The sequence below is a fragment of the Salmo salar genome, chromosome ssa07 (assembly GCF_905237065.1).
Source record: "Salmo salar chromosome ssa07, Ssal_v3.1, whole genome shotgun sequence".
Taxonomy (NCBI): domain Eukaryota; kingdom Metazoa; phylum Chordata; class Actinopteri; order Salmoniformes; family Salmonidae; genus Salmo; species Salmo salar.
This window is the reverse complement of record NC_059448.1, coordinates 59901251-59911031: the sequence shown is the minus strand read 5'-3', so window position 1 is coordinate 59911031 and position 9781 is coordinate 59901251.

Genomic DNA, 9781 nt, shown 5'->3' with positions numbered 1-9781 from the left:
GAGGCAGCTTGATGTACCAGTACACCCCCTGGACAGGACACTAGTCTATCTCCTGTTTCTGTAGTGAGACAGCTTGATGTACCAGTACACCCCCTGGACAGGACACTAGTCTATCTCCTGTTTCTGTAGTGAGACAGCTTGATGTACAGTACACCCCCTGGACAGGACACTAGTCTATCTCCTGTTTCTGTAGTGAGACAGCTTGATGTACCAGTACACCCCCTGGACAGGACACTAGTCTATCTCCTGTTTCTGTAGTGAGACAGCTTGATGTACCAGTACACCCCCTGGACAGGACACTAGTCTATCTCCTGTTTCTGTAGTGAGACAGCTTGATGTACCAGTACACCCCCTGGACAGGACACTAGTCTATCTCCTGTTTCTGTAGTGAGACAGCTTGATGTACCAGTACACCCCCTGGACAGGACACTAGTCTATCTCCTGTTTCTGTAGTGAGACAGCTTGATGTACCAGTACACCCCCTGGACAGGACACTAGTCTATCTCCTGTTTCTGTAGTGAGACAGCTTGATGTACCAGTACACCCCCTGGACAGGACACTAGTCTATCTCCTGTTTCTGTAGTGAGACAGCTTGATGTACCAGTACACCCCTGGACAGGACACTAGTCTATCTCCTGTTTCTGTAGTGAGACAGCTTGATGTACCAGTACACCCCCTGGACAGGACACTAGTCTATCTCCTGTTTCTGTAGTGAGACAGCTTGATGTACCAGTACACCCCCTGGACAGGACACTAGTCTATCTCCTGTTTCTGTAGTGAGGCAGCTTGATGTACAGTACACCCCCTGGACAGGACACTAGTCTATCTCCTGTTTCTGTAGTGAGACAGCTTGATGTACAGTACACCCCCTGGACAGGACACTAGTCTATCTCCTGTTTCTGTAGTGAGACAGCTTGATGTACAGTACACCCCCTGGACAGGACACTAGTCTATCTCCTGTTTCTGTAGTGAGACAGCTTGATGTACCAGTACACCCCCTGGACAGGACACTAGTCTATCTCCTGTTTCTGTAGTGAGACAGCTTGATGTACAGTACACCCCCTGGACAGGACACTAGTCTATCTCCTGTTTCTGTAGTGAGACAGCTTGATGTACAGTACACCCCCTGGACAGGACACTAGTCTATCTCCTGTTTCTGTAGTGAGACAGCTTGATGTACCAGTACACCCCCTGGACAGGACACTAGTCTATCTCCTGTTTCTGTAGTGAGGCAGCTTGATGTACAGTACACCCCCTGGACAGGACACTAGTCTATCTCCTGTTTCTGTAGTGAGACAGCTTGATGTACAGTACACCCCCTGGACAGGACACTAGTCTATCTCCTGTTTCTGTAGTGAGACAGCTTGATGTACAGTACACCCCCTGGACAGGACACTAGTCTATCTCCTGTTTCTGTAGTGAGACAGCTTGATGTACCAGTACACCCCCTGGACAGGACACTAGTCTATCTCCTGTTTCTGTAGTGAGGCAGCTTGATGTACAGTACACCCCCTGGACAGGACACTAGTCTATCTCCTGTTTCTGTAGTGAGACAGCTTGATGTACAGTACACCCCCTGGACAGGACACTAGTCTATCTCCTGTTTCTGTAGTGAGACAGCTTGATGTACCAGTACACCCCCTGGACAGGACACTAGTCTATCTCCTGTTTCTGTAGTGAGACAGCTTGATGTACCAGTACACCCCCTGGACAGGACACTAGTCTATCTCCTGTTTCTGTAGTGAGGCAGCTTGATGTACAGTACACCCCCTGGACAGGACACTAGTCTATCTCCTGTTTCTGTAGTGAGACAGCTTGATGTACCAGTACACCCCCTGGACAGGACACTAGTCTATCTCCTGTTTCTGTAGTGAGACAGCTTGATGTACCAGTACACCCCCTGGACAGGACACTAGTCTATCTCCTGTTTCTGTAGTGAGGCAGCTTGATGTACAGTACACCCCCTGGACAGGACACTAGTCTATCTCCTGTTTCTGTAGTGAGACAGCTTGATGTACAGTACACCCCCTGGACATGATGCTAGTTGGTCTTATATGTTGTCACAATATCACCTAAACATTATATATCTTTTGAGGGCTGTTATATCATTGTAATGTACAATATAATAACTTTCTCATCTCAGTGTATCAGTGGCTCTTCCTGTATTTCCCTTTTGTATGGTTTATTAAACTACTTGCTGGTACAGTCTTTTTGTGTGGTTTATTAATCTACTTCCTGGTACAGTCCTTTTGTGTGGTTTATTAATCTACTTCCCGGTACAGTCCTTTTGTGTGGTTTATTAATCTACTTCCTGGTACAGTCCTTTTGTGTGGTTTATTAATCTACTTCCTGGTACAGTCCTTTTGTGTTGTTTATTAATCTACTTCCTGGTACAGTCCTTTTGTGTGGTTTATTAATCTACTTCCTGGTACAGTCCTTTTGTGTTGTTTATTAATCTACTTCCTGGTACAGTCCTTTTGTGTTGTTTATTAATCTACTTCCTGGTACAGTCCTTTTGTGTGGTTTATTAATCTACTTCCTGGTACAGTCCTTTTGTGTGGTTTATTAATCTACTTGCTGCTACTGTACAGACCTTTGGGCTGCATTCCAAACACTTAACAGACACACCCTATCCCCTCAGCCCTCAAATTAAGTGGACACTTCTGATGATGTTCCGTGACATCTGACGAGTTTACACTTGCAGGGCGAGGGGCAAGGGAAGAGGGGCGAGGGGGAAGGAATAAATTATAAATGGACCGCCTTTGCCCGGAAAATCGTCACTCGTTCGTCCCGCGACAATTGTATTTTCAGCCTCTTACTTACACTTGTATGTTGACTCCATATTGACGTTGAGGTTTTAAGTTTTGGTTAACTTTTCTTAGCTGATGTACAATCATCATGAATTGAATTATGGGGCGTTTCAGGCCCCGAAGTGAACATAATTGTACACTCGCACACAAGACTAAAAAGCGAATGCTGAGGGGCTTACATTGCAATCTTCCCTTGCTTGGCTAATCATTTGGTTCGATGAGTGTAACGACTGTCGTCTAATGGGGACCAAGACGCGGCGTGTGACGTGCTCATATTTACTTTTATTTAACTCAAAATCAAACAAACAACAACAAAACGACCGTAAACAGTCCCGTCAGGTGCAACATACACAAAACAGGAAACACCCACCCACAGAACACAGGAAAAAACACCCCTACTAAATAGGACCTTCAATTAGAGGCAACGAGGAACAGCTGCCTCCAATTGAAGGTCAACCCAAGAAACTTAAACATAGAAATAGACACACTAGAATAAACATAGAAATATACTAACATAGAACATAAACCAAAAACCCCGAAACACATAAAACAAACGCCCCCTGTCACGCCCTGACCAAACTACAATAACAAATAACCCCCTTTACTGGTCAGGACGTGACAATGAGAAACATAGCCGCGGTGATTCGCCCAAGGGCATAACACGAGGTTAAGTGGATGAGGATGTGTCTTTTATGAGTTTGAAACGCAGCTCAGGTGTGGTTTATTCATCTACTTCCTGGTATTGTATATAAAGGCTTTACGTCCACAGTGACTAGACTATCATTAGCATCATACAACAATTACAGGAAAATCCCAGCTCCACATTGTGTTGACGAAACAAATCACAGCACACCTCGTAATATGAGCGATGGATTTAGGTGTGTCCCCCGAATGATGGGCCTGGGATTCATGAAACAGTGTATGTAATAAACCATCCTTCTTCTCTGGTTAACTTCAATGACTAAAGCAACGAGGGAACAGAATTACCCTCTCATGGAGTTGTATTTTACCTCTGTATGATTTTAGTGTATGTGTGTGTATGTGTATGTGTATGTGTGTGTGTGTGTATGTGTATGTGTATGTGTGTGTGTGTGTGTGTGTATGTGTATGTGTGTGTGTGTGTGTGTGTGTGTGTGTGTGTGTGTGTGTGTGTGTGTGTGTGTGTGTGTGTGTGTGTGTGTGTACAAACAAAACCGGTCCTCTGCTAGATCATTATCCTTTCTCGGGCTCATCTGATTGTATTTCCAAACTTCACAAAAAGAGTTGTTGGACCTGCTTTGGTCTGTAACCACACCAAGTGTGAAGGGACAAGCTCCTCCCTGCCTGCCTGCCCGCCCGCCCCGCCCGCCTGCCTGCCTGCCTGCCTGCCTGCCTGCCTGCCTGCCTGCCTGCCTGCCTGCCTGCCTGCCTATCTACCTACCCTGTCTTTCCTGTCTTCCCTGTCTACACAAGCATTTTGCTACACTCGCATTAACATCTGCTAACCATGTGTATGTGACCAATAAAATTTGATTTGATTTGCCCTCCCTGTCTGTTCCCTTTGTCCTCCCTGTCTGCCCTGTCTGTGTGCCCTCCCTGTCTGCCCTGTCTGTTCCCCTGTCTGCCCTGTCTGTCTTCCCTGTCTGTCTGCCCTCCCTGTCTGTTCCCTTTGTCCTCCCTGTCTGCCCTGTCTGTCTGCCCTGTCTGTCTGCCCTGTCTGTCCCCCTGTCTGCCCTGTCTGTCTGCCCTGTCAGATCCCCTGTCTGCCCTGTCTGTCTGCCCTCCCTGTCTGTTCCCTTTGTCCTCCCTGTCTTCCCTGTCTGTCTGCCCTGTCTGTCTGCCCTGTCTGTTCCCCTGTCTGTCTGCACTGTCTGCCCTGTCTGTTCCCCTGTCTGCCCTGTCTGTCTGCCCTCCCTGTCTGTTCCCTTTGTCCTCCCTGTCTGCCCTGTCTGTCTGCCCTGTCTGTTCCCCTGTCTGCCTGCCCTGTCTGCCCTGTCTGTTCCCCTGTCTGCCTGCCCTGTCTGCCCTGTCTGTTCCCCTGTCTGCCCTGTCTGTCTGCCCTGTCTGTCTGCCCTGTCTGTCTGCCCTGTCTGTTCCCCTGTCTGCCTGCCCTGTCTGCCCTCCCTGCATTCTAAATGGCACCTTATTCCCTATAAAGTGCACAACTTTTGCCCAGAGTCCTATGGGCCCTGTAGTAGTGCACTATATAGGGAATAGGGTGCCATTTGGGAACGTAACATAAAGCAGTGGCAGGTAACCTGACCTTAGCTGTGTCTGTTAATCTGTATGACAAACACTGTTGGAGTATATATGGGAGGATGGGGACTATCTGGTCTGCACTGGTCTATCACAGTGCCATCCGTTTTGTCACCAAAGCCCCATATACTACCCACCACTGCGACCTGTACGCTCTCGTTGGCTGGCCCTCGCTTCATACTCGTCGCCAAACCCACTGGCTCCAGGTCATCTACAAGACCCTGCTAGGTAAAGTCCCCCCTTATCTCAGCTCACTGGTCACCATAGCAGCACCCACCTGTAGCACGCGCTCCAGCAGGTATATCTCTCTGGTCACCCCTAAAGCCAATTCCTCCTTCGGCCGTCTCTCCTTCCAGTTCTCTGCTGCCAATGACTGGAACGAACTACAAAAATCTCTGAAACTGGAAACACTTATCTCCCTCACTAGCTTTAACCACCCCATTATTTATATTTCTACTTTGCACTTTCTTCCACTACAAATCTACCATTCCAGTGTTTTACTTGCTATATTGTATTTACTTTGCCACCATGGCCTTTTTTGCCTTTACCTCCCTTATCTCACCTCATTTGCTCACATTGTATATAGACTTATTTTTCTACTGTATTATTGACTGTAAGTTTGTTTTACTCCATGTGTAACTCTGTGTTGTTGTATAACTGCTTTGCTTTATCTTGGCCAGGTCGCAATTGTAAATGAGAACTTGTTCTCAACTTGCCTACCTGGTTAAATAAAGGTGAAATAAAATAAATAAATAAATAAATAAAAATGACAAACACTGTTGAAGTCTATATGGGATGACGGGGACTGTCTACATGACAAACACTGTTGAAGTCTATATGGGAGGATGGGGACTGTCTGCATGACAAACACTGTTGAAGTCTATATGGGAGGATGGGGACTGTCTGCATGACAAACACTGTTGAAGTCTATAGGGGAGGATGGGACTGTCTACATGACAAACACTGTTGAAGTCTATATGGGAGGATGGGACTGTCTACATGACAAACACTGTTAAAGTCTATATGGGAGGATGGGGACTGTCTGCATGACAAACACTGTTGAAGTCTATATGGGAGGATGGGACTGTCTACATGACAAACACTGTTGAAGTCTATATGGGAGGATGGGGACTGTCTGCATGACAAACACTGTTGAAGTCTATATGGGAGGATGGGGACTGTCTGCCTGACAAACACTGTTGAAGTCTATAGGGGAGGATGGGGACTGTCTGCATGACAAACACTGTTGAAGTCTATATGGGAGGATGGGGACTGTCTGCATGACAAACACTGTTGAAGTCTATATGGGAGGATGGGGACTGTCTGCATGACAAACACTGTTGAAGTCTATATGGGAGGATGGGGACTGTCTGCATGACAAACACTGTTGAAGTCTATATGGGAGGAAGGGGACTGTCTGCCTGACAAACACTGTTGAAGTCTATAGGGGAGGATGGGGACAGTCTGCATGACAAACACTGTTGAAGTCTATATGGGAGGACGGGGACTGTCTGCATGACAAACACTGTTGAAGTCTATATGGGAGGATGGGGACTGTCTGCATGACAAACACTGTTGAAGTCTATATGGGAGGATGGGGACTGTCTGCATGACAAACACTGTTGAAGTCTATATGGGAGGATGGGGACTGTCTGCATGACAAACACTGTTGATGTCTATATGGGAGGATGGGGACTGTCTGCATGACAAACACTGTTGAAGTCTATATGGGAGGATGGGGACTGTCTGCATGACAAACACTGTTGAAGGCTATATGGGAAGATGGGACTGTCTGCATGACAAACACTGTTGAAGTCTATATGGGAGGATGGGGACTGTCTGCATGACAAACACTGTTGAAGTCTATAGAGGAGGATGGGACTGTCTGCATGACAAACACTGTTGAAGTCTATATGGGAGGATGGGACTGTCTGCATGACAAACACTGTTGAAGTCTATATGGGAGGATGGGGACTGTCTGCATGACAAACACTGTTGAAGTCTATATGGGAGGATGGGGACTGTCTGCCTGACAAACACTGTTGAAGTCTATAGGGGAGGATGGGGACAGTCTGCATGACAAACACTGTTGAAGTCTATATGGGAGGATGGGGACTGTCTGCATGACAAACACTGTTGAAGTCTATATGGGAGGATGGGGACTGTCTGCATGATAAACACTGTTGAAGTCTATATGGGAGGATGGGGACTGTCTGCATGACAAACACTGTTGAAGTCTATATGGGAGGATGGGGACTGTCTGCATGATAAACACTGTTGAAGTCTATATGGGAGGATGGGGACTGTCTGCATGACAAACACTGTTGAAGTCTATATGGGAGGATGGGGACTGTCTGCATGACAAACACGGTTGAAGTCTATGTGGGAGGATGGGGACTGTCTGCATGACAAACACTTTTGAAGTCTATATGGGAGGATGGGGACTGTCTGCATGACAAACACTGTTGAAGTCTATATGGGAGGATGGGGACTGTCTGCATGACAAACACTGTTGAAGTCTATATGGGAGGATGGGGACTGTCTGCATGACAAACACTGTTGATGTCTATATGGGAGGATGGGGACTGTCTGCATGACAAACAATGTTGAAGTCTACATGGGAGGATGGGGACTGTCTGCATGACAAACACTGTTGAAGTCTATATGGGAGGATGGGGACTGTCTGCATGACAAACACTGTTGAAGTCTATATGGGAGGATGGGGACTGTCTGCATGACAAACACTGTTGCAGTCTATATGGGAGGATGGGGACTGTCTGCATGACAAACACTGTTGAAGTCTATATGGGAGGATGGGACTGTCTACATGACAAACACTGTTGAAGTCTATATGGGAGGATGGGGACTGTCTACATGACAAACACTGTTGAAGTCTATATGGGAGGATGGGGACTGTCTACATGACAAACACTGTTGAAGTCTATATGGGAGGATGGGACTGTCTACATGACAAACACTGTTGAAGTCTATATGGGAGGATGGGGACTGTCTGTATGACAAACACTGTTGAAGTCTATAAGGGAGGATGGGGACTGTTTAAATGAATGAAAGCCTGTCAGGGCTATGGCAAAAATTGAGAGTTTTCTTTAAGAAATACATGTTTAAATGGCTAAATGATTTAACAGTGCACCAGGAGTACTTGCTACTGTGATTCCTGTAATGCATAGCCTGTCGAATCTGAAATTATACTTTTGATATATTGTTTGCTAGCTCAGCTGGTTAGCTAGCTCTCGGTCTCACTGACCACCAAACGTTGCTAACACTAGGTAGCTAGCCACTTAATATAAATAGTTTTCTCAAAATGCACAGTATGTTAGCTAGCTAAGTTAGCAATGTTATGAATCCAACTCCCATCTGATGTCAACATCAGAATATGATTTCAGAGTGCTAGTTAGCTCCAAAAGTGGTTATAGTTTTGACTGCATGCTAACAGTGAATTCTGAGCCATTCAGTGGCTAGCTACACTAGGCTACAAACATAATTTTACCAGGTTCCCATGAAGCAATTGTAATAACAGTCCACCACCCAAGAGTTTCCTGATTAGCAAGAAGTAGTCTGTTTTTAATTTAATCTCTTCCAATGGTGCGGTTGCTGTCGGCATCCAAAGATTATCCAACTTGAATAAACACTTGGAGGTAAGGATGAAAGCAGCGGTGAAGTCTACGACGATCACTTATTATTGATATCTACATAGCACGTTGATGTGAATCACACTGCTGCTCTCTCATTTCGCTATTTGCGCCTTACGGATTGTGGTTGTTGAGGATGGCTGTTCACAAATCGCACATTCTGATTGACTTAAAGAGGAAATCTGTAGTTGCAGCATCCATTTCTGTATTTATAAATTATATATATATCCATTGATTCTTGAAGAATATAACTTATAAATGCCTCATGGGCTTAGTTCAACTGTCGTACCCCATCAGAACCCAAAATATAAGCTTGTTTTTCTCCAATGTTCGTAAACATTGTAAATGTAAACAAACACTGTATAGCCTCAAAACATGCTTAAACAATACTTTTGATATCATGGATGGTCAGTCCTTGCATCCATAGCTCTGAGAGTGGTTACTACCCAACCCTGATTGTGTACTGGAAACACAGTTTGAGATCACTGTGAGGGGATTTCAGCATTGTTTAGAAGGGGGAATTGGGCTTCCCGGGAAAATGTTGTCCGAGGTTGCAACAGTAACCAAGGTGGGCGGAGCTTAGCAAAGGGTCAATTATACCTCTATCTCTGCAGGGGGGAAGTCCCTAGTGGATGTTTGGCATCTTAGCTGAGCAGTCATGTCTATTTATAAGTCTATTCTTAGGTGATTTGTTTGTGAGTTTGTCTATTTTTAGAATAGAATTACTTTAATGTTCCTAGAAAAAAACTGGCAAGTTGTGTCAAGTTGGATAAGATGTGTAAAGTAAACATATAACAGCAATATGACATCAGAATTCACACAAGACAGACACACATACAGTTGAAGTCGGAATTTTACATTCATCTTAGCCAAATACATTTCAACTCAGTTTTTTTCACAATTGCTGACATTTAATCCTAGTAAACATTCCCTGTTTCAGGTCAGTTAGGATCACCACTTTATTTTAAGAATGTGAAATGTCAGAATAATAGTAGAGAGAATGATTTATTTCAGCTTTTATTTTTCATCACATTCCCATTGGGTCAGAAGTTAACATACACTCAATTAGTATTTGGTAGCATTGCC